Genomic DNA, 11,380 nt, shown 5'->3' with positions numbered 1-11,380 from the left:
GGTCAAGTTCCAATTTTAGGATAAATTTAATGATTGTGGATGATAGATTAATGCACATGAGTAATTTAGAAAAAAACTAGCTAGGAACCTACATGTTAGGTCTACCCAACACTCATGTGATGATAAATTGATGTTTGTATATTCTTCGATCCGTTTGAACATGAAATGTGTGTTGCCTTTCTATTCTTGCATTTGAAATTTGCATGTTCTTCTTTGTTATATGCATAATTGCACTTTTCTTGCTGTATAATTTTCTACACTATGGATGATGTATTATCTTTTGCCTCTTAGGAAATTCGCCACCATATGCACACACATCTAACTTATACTGTTAAGAGTAGTTGTGTTCATTCTAATATTCTGAAATTTATATGCTTGATGTATTGTACGCATAATTCCATCTATACTAGAAGATGAACTCTTAGCTGCTTAGGTGTGATACTGAGTGCAACCCATTTTCTGGGTTGGTCAGGAAACTGAGAATTATGAGGGTGGTTCCGTTGCTTGTACCGCCCTGTGATAAGTTCGACTGATTTAGGTGGATGCGAACAGGCGACGGTAACAGGACTGCATGGGTTGCTTGCACCCGATGTCGTGCGTTGCGTGCTCGCCTGAACTTTGGCAGTCTAGTCCACCGACTGACCAACCATGTTTGTTAACCATGTTTGCTCGCGCTTATTTGGAACCTGAAACACCCCTCACCCATTGACGTCCACTGACGCCCATCGATAACAACTAGAAACTAATCCACAGTATCGTGAGCCAAGCATGATGGAATGGGACTGTAACGCACTGAAAATCGGGAGTCACGCATATACTCAACTCTCAAGTTCCCAGGTGTCACTTATAATGTAACGCCCTGAAAATCGGGGGTCGTGCATAAGCTCGACTCCCGAGTTCCCAGGGTCACTTATAACCGGTTTTCATTAATATGAGATTAATCCAGTCTAAATGCGTATTCTGAAATTTCCTGGAACATGAAGCACAACCACACAAGTCTACTGAAATAGAAGAAAATCAACTATACCTATATATACATGTCCAAAAGAATACAAACGGCCGCACAAGGTGACGCCCAACAAAATCACAAAAAAAATGACATGTTCAAAAGAATAAAGCTGAGCCACTGCTCGGTGATCTAACGACCCATCTACTGATCCGACGGGGTTCCACTCAGCAACTGGAAGTAAGGGAACTCGTCCTCCTTCTCGAGACTCGCATCACCAAGCTCCACGTAATCTGTATCTCCTGCATCTACAAGTGGGTCTGGTTAGTATTTTAAAACACCGTCCCAGAGTGGGAGTGAGTGATCAACTCAGTGGGTGCTATAGTCTTAAGTTGCAACAAGCATCAGTTATAATAGGAATTTAATGAAAAGCAATCATTCACAAATACCTAACTAATCTTATTAATGCACATGCATGGTGGATGATATGATGTATGCCCTCACCACAACTCTCCCTCGAGCGACTCTGTTTAACGATCGCATATGTCAACACTCTCTTAGAGCGACCTCGACTGCCGAGTCGCCAACTTAGCTAATGCCGTGCAATGATGATGTTAACCAGGTTCTTAGTTAAGTCCATTCATCCACGAGATTTGGGAATCTGATACACCCCAAATATCAAATGTCCTGAAGTAGTTGCGAGGCCAAGGCCCCCCAATGTGTGAGGCCGAGACCCCGTGATCCTTGAACCCGTCGAATTTTTCCATCCCCGACTTCAAGCACATGGGGGGTGCTAAATGTGAGATCGCTCGCAGTCACTACGGGGATGGGTGTCACCCCAGCATAGGCCGACAGCTCGGACACAGTGTCCCATTCCACCATGCCCGGCTCACGAGACTGTGGATCAATATTCTATCCGGTATCGATGGGCTACAACGGTGGTAGGATGTTCTAGTTTCCATACATATGTGAGCAAACAAGGTTAACAAACCAGGTGGGTCAGCCAGTAGATTAAACCGCACGAGCCCAGGCAAGTATGTGGCGGAACAACATCGGGTACAAGCGACCCATGTAGTCTAACTACTGCCGCCCACAAGTACTCGCACAAACCCATGGGTTTAGCCTCAAGGTGGTCCTACCAATGAAACCACCTCTGCTCTCCTCATGTTCCTGACCAACCCAAGGGTAGGAATAGTGACTCATAGCATGCCAACTACCAATGTAACATCAAGTATATTCAACACCATGTTCTCATGTTGCTCAACATACAATTCAAATTTCTCTAGCAAGCAAACTATTAATATCATGAATAAGGTGTATGTGTGTGGTGTGGGTTGGTGAGAAAGTTAAGCACTTCCTACACCTTAAGGGATCAAATACATAAGAGCAAATGAATCATACACAATATGAAGCAACACATATGAGAAAAAAAAATTAACCAAACATGAGCATGTAATTATCCATACACTAGATCATGAGAGAGGCAAGATTAACATCAAAGAGAAATAAACATGTAATTTATACAATTCCAACAACATGTCATCCCTAGGTTCCTCTAGATTCTTCCATACAACATACCAAACAAACAAAATCATTAAACTCCAACTATAATTGGTGCTAGGCCACCTAAGGATAATAATCCGCACCTATGGATTGTTGGAGGCTTGGAAAACGACCTAGGAATGAGGGCTTTTGGGGTCAGACGGCCGGAATCCCTAAAGCAACCATTTGCATGTTAGAGTTTCAAGTAAATCCTTCCTCAACCAAGGTTTTCAAGAAAAGGGATGAGGGCTTTTACCTATATGATCAACGGAGCGAATGTGTGGTGTGGTGGAGGGTTCTTCCTTGAAGAAGAGGTAGGGAGGTGCAAGATTGAACTCCCTTGGGTCCCACCTTACCTACGGTCCACCTTCACTCTCACCTTCACTCTCTTCTTCCTCTCTTCCTTCTCCTTTTTCTCTCCTCTCTCCCTTTGTTTCCTAGGGCAAATTCGTATGGGGGAGGGGGTGCCCCAAATAAGGCCTTTATATAGTGCCAGGTTTGGTGTAAATGGCCCTAAGGGATGGGTTTTCACTATACTAGCCCTAGGGGAGTGTGTTTCTACCATTTGGGGGCCACTACGGGGCGTAGGAGTCGGCACCCACCGTTGGATAGTTGGCCCTAATGATGATCTACGCATGGATATGATCGGCCCGCCATTTGGATGCGCCGATCGACGGATATGATTAGAAGTCTGTTCAACGGTCACCGGTGGTCGATCGGGGCCGCGGTTATATAGATATGAGCAGAAAAATATCCTTACTCCATGTGTGAGTTTGGTCGAAAACCGACAGTCCGAAACTCTCAACTTTGCATAAAAGTGGACGACCCAATTCACTTAAGTTTTAGCTTCTTCCTTTACGGTATTTGCACTTCTTATGCACTTGTCCTTTAGCTCAAGTTGAGCGGTTCTGGGCAGTACCCAAGTCCGACTCTCACGATGGACGTCAAGCCCAGTGAGACGGACATTATTCTATAGTTTTGGAACTAGTGGCCCACCAACGAGCGGTGTAGAGCTTGTTTAGAGAATCGGGGCAGTTCTAGTGGCCCTCTGGCCATGAAACTAATAGGATAGGTGCTTCATGGCCCGATGAAGGTCCATGCAAAATTTGGGGATGATCGGATATCGCACGGGTCTGTTTCGCGATCAACGGTCACCGTGCCACGATCGGGACCCAGATTTTGTGGGCGGGCGTAGAAAAATACATTAGACCCTCATCGTAAATTATGAAGAAATTCGACGGCTGAAATGCCTAAAATCTCAGTTTTATTTACCCGTGTCAGATTCTAATTCTAGCGTTGGTGGGGCGCATCTGGCAAGTGTCAGATTCCACTTCTAGGTATCCACTAGGTCCATGGTCCGCGATGGTCCCCAAGCCCAGTGAAATCTATGCTCCCCTAAATTTTTATAATTTTTTGACCTTCCCGTGTCGCGGTATAGCCTGCACGGGCTGTCGCTAGGTGTTAACGGCCATCTGGCTTGGAGGCCCGCACCAGGTTCTATCAGGACCCGTCTGACCTATTCAATTGGGCTAATTTTGGTCTAATTTATTTGTGATACCTCACTGCGAGTGGCTTAAACGAACGGTCCTATGACAAATCCTACCTGGACGCCCTAAGAAACTGTTCTGGTTGGGTGGGACGTTACACTACACCTGATGTTCAAGTGATCGGGCGGATTCATTGGCTTCCTACTGCTAATTAATCGGACTGGTGCGGCTCTTTACTGGTACCACCCCTGTATACACTGACATTGAGTGCTAATGGTTATTAAGTAATATTTAGGTTAATTAAATAAAATTAAAAAAAAATTGATGGATTTTTCTAAATCCAAAATGGTTAGATCTTTAATTTAGTCATGATTGTCTTGATTAGTTAGCGATGGGTCGGTCAGATTTGAGTCCCATGTGAGAAAATCATGGGGCTACACCTGATGTTCAAGTGATTGGGCAGATTCGTTGGCTTCCTACGGTTGATTAATCAAACTTGCACAGTTCTTTACTGGTTTCACCCGTGTATAAACTAACATTGAGTGCTAATGGTTATTAAGTGATATTATAAGTTAATTAATAAAAAAATCTTAAGGACTTTTGAAAATCTAAAATAGTGAAAATCTGGGATGTTACAAGGACATTATGTCCAAGCTGTCGGCCTACGCTGGAGTGACGAGCAGCCCGTAGTGACCGCGAGCGATCCCGCTTCCTAGCATCCCCCACGCGCTTACAATCGGGGGTGGGGACCCCGATGAGATCAAGGATCGCGAGGTCCTAGCCTCGCTTGTTGAGAGGTTCGGGCCTCGTAAATGGATGAGGGCATTGATATCGTCGGGGTGTACCAATTTTCTCAACCTATTGGATAACAAAATTAACTAAATACTTGGCTAACATTATTCATGCATTGCATTAGCTAGGATTTCGTGACTCAGCAGTTGAGGTCGCAATGAGGGAGTGTTGGTCATGCGCGACTGTGAGACGAAGTCGCTCGAGGGAGTGTTGTGGGTAAGGTCATGCATCATACACAACTTATTCATACGCATTAATAAAGACTAGTTAATGATTTATGAATGTGTGTTTTTCATTAAATTCATTATGAAATTATTATTTGATGTAACTTATGGCTGATAGCAGCCACTGAGTTAGCTACTCACTCCTACTCTGGGACGGTGTTTTAAAACACGAGCCAGACCCTTTACTAGATGCAGGTGAGGCGGAGCTCGACGAGCCGAGTGGGGTGAGCATTGATGAGGAAGAGGAGCTTTCCTACTTCCTGCTTATAGGTAGATCACCGTAAATTGTGCGGGTTGTTTATCAGTTATTGAGTAGGGATCTAGTGCACCATTTCTTTTAGATATTTCTTATATGGATTTTGTCGGGCGTCACCTTGTGCGACCTGTTTGATGTTCCTGTAGACTTGTATTTCTTGGCGGCCTTTATTTCGATAGATTAGTTGTGGTTGTGGTTTATGTTCCAGCCAATTTCTTTATTACTCATTTAAACTGATTTATTTACAAATCACCATAATTAGGATATAAGTGACACCCGGGAACTTGGAGATCGAGTTCCTACACGGCCCCCTAAAACCCGGGGTGTTACAACACCAAAGGAAACGATGGAATCTATCGTTGAAGGAAAAAAAAAAGGATGTTACCGGCCCACTTTAGCTTGGGATCTGCCTCCTTTTTAGGCTCATGCCTTCAAATGGATGGAAGGCGTGCATAGAATGCATGCATCATGGTGCTCCCCACAAAGACGCAATCCACATTCCTCGAATGTAGATAGCATGTGATCTTCAACAACCTATCCATCCTTTTAATAAACATATCATCAACTTGATGACTGGTGTTCGTTCCTATTTTTGACAATTTATACAAGAGCCAATCATGAAAGGTTGTATGTAATTATCAGTGAGTTGCATGTGTATTTAAATATCTTTAGAGGTATGCAAAGGGAATTTTGCGGCAATACAACTAGTGTTTATTGAGCAACGTCTTGTCATCCATTAAGAGAAAATGGTTGAGAAAAAAGTGGTTGTGTTAAAGCAGTTATCGAGACAGATGACAAGTGTAGAACAAGGAAAGCACGTAGTGCTAAAATGGTTATAGTAACTGTCAGGACGTGGGGAGCATCCAAATGATCAGGTTAAGGTTATAAATAGCAAAAAAAAAAAAAAATTGATAGAAAAAATCGTCTCATACCAATCAAACCAAATTAAATACATCTTTCAATTATTAGTAATTTATATTTTTTAGTGTAATATTTTATCTTCATAAGTCATTTGCATTCCTTAGTGTAATTCGTAACAGTAATTAAAGTAGTCGTTAACTTTAGTTGTAATTCGAGTCTACGTTTATATGCTACATTCAGTTCAAGTATTAAGTAAAGTTCTTCATCCATAAATGTGTTCTACAGTTATTCTATATGGTTGCTTATAAGAATTTTCTCTCTATTATATTTATATTGAAGAGAGAAAGTCCTTTCATGTAAAAAACAAGGGTGTAATCCTTTTTCAAAAGATGAACTCCACTCTTTGACTGTTGCATGATCATCTAAAGTAATACGGAGTAATGGCTGAATAAGTGGCCAATTTCATTGGCACCTGGTCATATACAACCGTTGTCCAATGTATTTACCTATTTTGACACTTGGGGTCACAGTTATGCGGTTTGAATTGATAACATGACCAAGTTTGAAATCGGACCACAACAACTTGGACAGCCCCGTAATTGAGCCTATGCTTGTTCGTGCCACTACCTACCTAATGAACGGTGCCGATCTTGCACACGTGAGTGTAATCCTTGCGCTTCACTAGCCGTTATCAGGTCATAACGGCCCCTAGGATCTAACCGGCATTGTAACGGCGTTACGATGCTCTGCTACATTATTATGAATATTTCATATTCTAATGGGCATAGTGCATGTAAAATTTCCAATGAGACTAGCATCCATATCACCTATCTGGATGATCTTGTCCATCCATTTTTTTCATGCCACTCACTTTAAGATTCAGATCATAAATCAGTACGATTTCTGTAACAGAATATACTGAATGTCCTGGACCTAATGGACGGTTCAGATAGATTCTGTGGGTCCCAAAAGAGCCAAAATACAACAGATGTATGGAAAGGTTTTCATACACCAATCACCACCAGATCATTGCTAAATATAAATATTAACAAAAAATTATTATTAATATACTTGTTAGATGCAGAAAATTAGTATACATCCAGAGAGATGAAGGCGCCTCGCGTCTAGAATGAATACTGCAAACACAACCGCCCACTTTTCAAGCGCTAAAACAGAAACGCACAAAAATTCCATTCTTACATATGAATGAGAGGATCCAGAACGTTCAAATACCGATCCTGAAAATCAATTTTCCTCAAAATAAAAAATATTTGACTCTTCCATTCATATGTGGGCCATACTCGCCCGAAAAAATGAATGGTGTACATTCGACATACATGTCCTGATGGAGCACCGGATATATTTTTAAAAAGAGACCAATGAATCGTTTTTAACACTCCAAGAACCGATAAATTCTCCCATGTATCACACACGTATGAATCGCACGTGTAACGCGTTTTCCTTTAGCGCATGAAGATGGCGCGTCTGGAATTAGAACTCTCTGGTGAGAACTTAGGAGCGCCGGAAGGTGTCACGTCGTTCTTATTAAAAAACGCCCGCGTCAAAATGTGACGCCGTTGAGAGTATAATCTCTTTTCTAATAAAAAAAATTAGATACTCTGGCAGACTGTAGTCTATGATAGACAGGCACTAAGAAATTAGATAGATACTTTATAAGTGGCAAGCAATTAAGTTGAATGGAACTGTCCGAATTATGGGTGTCAGTTCAGATGTATTATCAATGAAAAATACCATATTTTCAATCATTTCAATGTCGGATTCGTGGCCATTTTATTGGACGGCTAAAAGTAAAGAATATCCAATGGTCCTTGTACAAACGAGTGTTCACAATCAGAGGTTAGGATTGTTCAACCAATCTGATGTTGGACATGTGGGTTCTCAATTTTAGTCAACTTGAGTTAATATACGCCACGTGTATAATTTACGAGTGCCTGTGTATGAAGTTTATTACGCTGTAAGAGTATCATACAACTCCCCACGCTTTTTATCAGATGCTAAAAAATAAAAGAAAAGATTGTACACGCTGCCGAGTTAATTTTTTAAAATCGAAATGTTTCCGTACATTGCTCCATGTGAACTTTCAGACGCAATGCTATCTTTTTAGCTAATATGTAACTTTTGAGAATCATCCTATCTGTTCAAACGGTGGGCCAAACGATGGAGATCATGTGGAGTGAAAATGGAATGGTTCTACAGATAGGGGATGGCATATATTTGAAATCAATTTATAACCAATGATCCAAATTAGTATAATTTAGTGGTGTATTATTGATTGGATTCGTACTATTTTTATTTCAACGGATAATTTTGATGTGGCCCACTTATTGACGGTTCAGATTTTCCATATAAGGAGAAAGTTACTATAAACAATGGTTGCATGTGTACATTTTATTTTAATATGAGAGAGAATGTCTCAAAGGTGATGCTCGCAAGTGAGAACGTGGATAAGTTGGAGGATGACGTGGATCCTTAGGTTGATGTTGGCCACTACCGTGGTACCCACTTTCCAGCCGTTGAAAATGCGGTGGGGTGGGGCCCACCGCAGACCAACGTCCTTTTGTTGCTAACCGCCCACGCCACGGCTCCGCAATCAACGTAGCCTCTCCTGACGGGGAGCTGGGGTTTTCAAACACGCAAAAGATCGTGGTGAAGGGCAAAATGGTAATAAATTTGAAAATTGGGAGTTTACACGGTGGTACTTTCTAACGTGCACCGACGGTGTCCCGTGCTTCAATTGCCTACGGAATGATTTTGTTTTCCATCTGTCGTGACTGATGCCTGATACTATACAACGCAACAGGGCTGGCATGCAGAGATGGCTGGATCGTTTGATTAGAACCGTCCATTATTTAGATCCTACTGTAGATGGGGCATGATCTTCTAGTGATTGTTAATGAACCATCCTTCCCGTTGATTTCAGAAGTAGAACTCCATCGTTTCCAACCGTCCATGTGAAATTGTAATCAATCAACCATGGATTTGTCAATGTGGGCCCCATCCTGATGTGTGCTCTACGAGGCTGGCTAGTATGCAATACATCAGTTATGTCTATGCACATCCACTGTGGAGGCATGTCTGATGGTCTGGATGAAAGGAACCAGGTGCGGAAGCCGTTAGACCAATGGTGTGGATCAATGCAACTAGATGCAAGAGATCTAGACCGTTCGTGGCCTTATTAACATTGATGGGGGGTAATTGCTGCAATCTGATGAGTGACCAACAAATCAACATAAGGATAAAACAAAGTGATGGCCCACTTTCCCTAAATCAGATAGAGTCAAACGAGCTATATATTCCAGATACGGAAGGGAGCCGTTGGATGAACGGTCCCGATCATATCCTTGCGTGTCAATTGTAAATTCTAGGACAAACGGATAAGTTCAAATGTCTGTTACTCACGCATGAATATGGCCATTCATGGGTGGAATTATCACAAGTTGGCTGACTGAAAAGACAAAATAGAGACTTCCATTGGTTCCGTACGGTGGACCACGTCCACATGCGATCAAAATAGCCGGTCTGACTCTTGGTAAAACCAACGGTGAGTTAATCCTGATATATTGAAATTCAACGGTTGGAGAGGAGACGTCACGGTACAGTCGGAAGAATTGGAACTGTGGAGCCATCGTTATCCACCGTACACGTGGCAAGGTAAGTTGTCATTTTGGACGTCTAGGCTTTTCCCTCAACAGTGGATGAAATTTTTTTTCAAGCCATTTATAAATTAGGATAATCCTAACTATCCAATCAGTGGCTTTAGGATCAACGGTGTGAACAAGATGGTCAACGGTCAAAAGTAATTGCAGGAAGCAGAAGTAAAGTGATAATTATGACGTGTTACCAATCGATGATAGTGCCCACAAAATGGACGGTCCCGATTGAAACCTAGCCGGCCATTTAACTGTATTCTCTCCCCATGTACCTGTCATCCAAACTGTGCCGACGGACAGAAAACCAAGAATGCGCAGATGGAACGATTTTGGCCGTCCGTTTATGCCCTTTAAATCATGATCAAATCACCGTTATTTTTAACCGTCGATTTAATCACGAACAATCTGGATTGTTTTGAGTTAGGATCATCGTTGTCCAACCACAGTGAATGAATCACCACCATCCAAAAAGGCATCACATAATCACACGGTTTCCTACCATGGTCTGGTCCACGAACAAAAAATAGTTTTTGGGCCCATTTGACCATGTGTTTGTGACGTATCGTACGGTTCAGATAATCTAACACTTGAAAGAAAGTTCTTGAAATTCCTCACGAGGTGTGCGTGTGTATCTGACCGACTTAACTTGCTATTGCCCGCAACCTCCTTTTCAAGTCATGAGACAGCTTGGTTTCTTCACATTTCTCCTTACAATGTTCTAATCCATGGGCCCATGTGAGGCCATTGATCTGGACCACTGATCTTAACAAACCCAAGGAGGATGGACCGTTCGCGAAAAAACTTCCAGGATGAAACGATTATGGCTCGTAGATTAGTGGCATACAAATGAACGGTTAGCAAGAAAAATAAAGTCTAATCTGAAAATTACTTGCGAGGCAAAATAGGTCTATGTGGGTCCCATCATAGCAACGGTCTCGATCACCAGAACGTGGTCCTCACTTGTGCTGGGTCAAAAACATACCATACAATGTTTATAAGACTCTTTTTCATTAAGATACGGTTAAGATTCTGTTAGTTTTTTTCCATCCCTTGATATGACCGTTTTGTCTTCAGATTGCAATTATTCATCCCATTTTCTTTCTTCCGACAGCCTTCGTTTTAAAATTTTTCGTATTGATAATCTGGTAGAGTATGGAAGTCCATACGCATGCACAAAGACTTTGTATGGAATGTTCAGATTTTCATCAATCCTAACCGTCCAAATGGTGGGCACTGCTGTTGCCTTGCTTATCCTAACCTCAGATTGATGGATATTCTGTTTGGTTTTTATTCAAAGTAGCTGACACACTCGCACCGTTTATCTCATTCCAGACCCACCTTTTATAAAGAGTGAAGTTGAGAGACAGATCGTCATTGGATAAGGTGGAGTTTAGAGAAATTAGCTTTGTTGTTCGAGCATCTTTCAATCTAACCGTTCATTTGGAGGACTCTATTTACGCTTTTAACGTCTTCTCCTTATGAGACAAACCCCACTATTTGGATGGTTTGGATTGAGGTACATGATTTACGATAATATAGTTATTTGATGCGAGTGTAAGGATAATTGTACGCCGTCAGTTATGAAATAAGTCACTAGTTCC

This window comes from Magnolia sinica, chromosome 3 (genome assembly GCF_029962835.1).
Source record: "Magnolia sinica isolate HGM2019 chromosome 3, MsV1, whole genome shotgun sequence".
Lineage (NCBI taxonomy): Eukaryota > Viridiplantae > Streptophyta > Magnoliopsida > Magnoliales > Magnoliaceae > Magnolia > Magnolia sinica.
Note: the sequence above shows the minus strand (reverse complement) of the source record.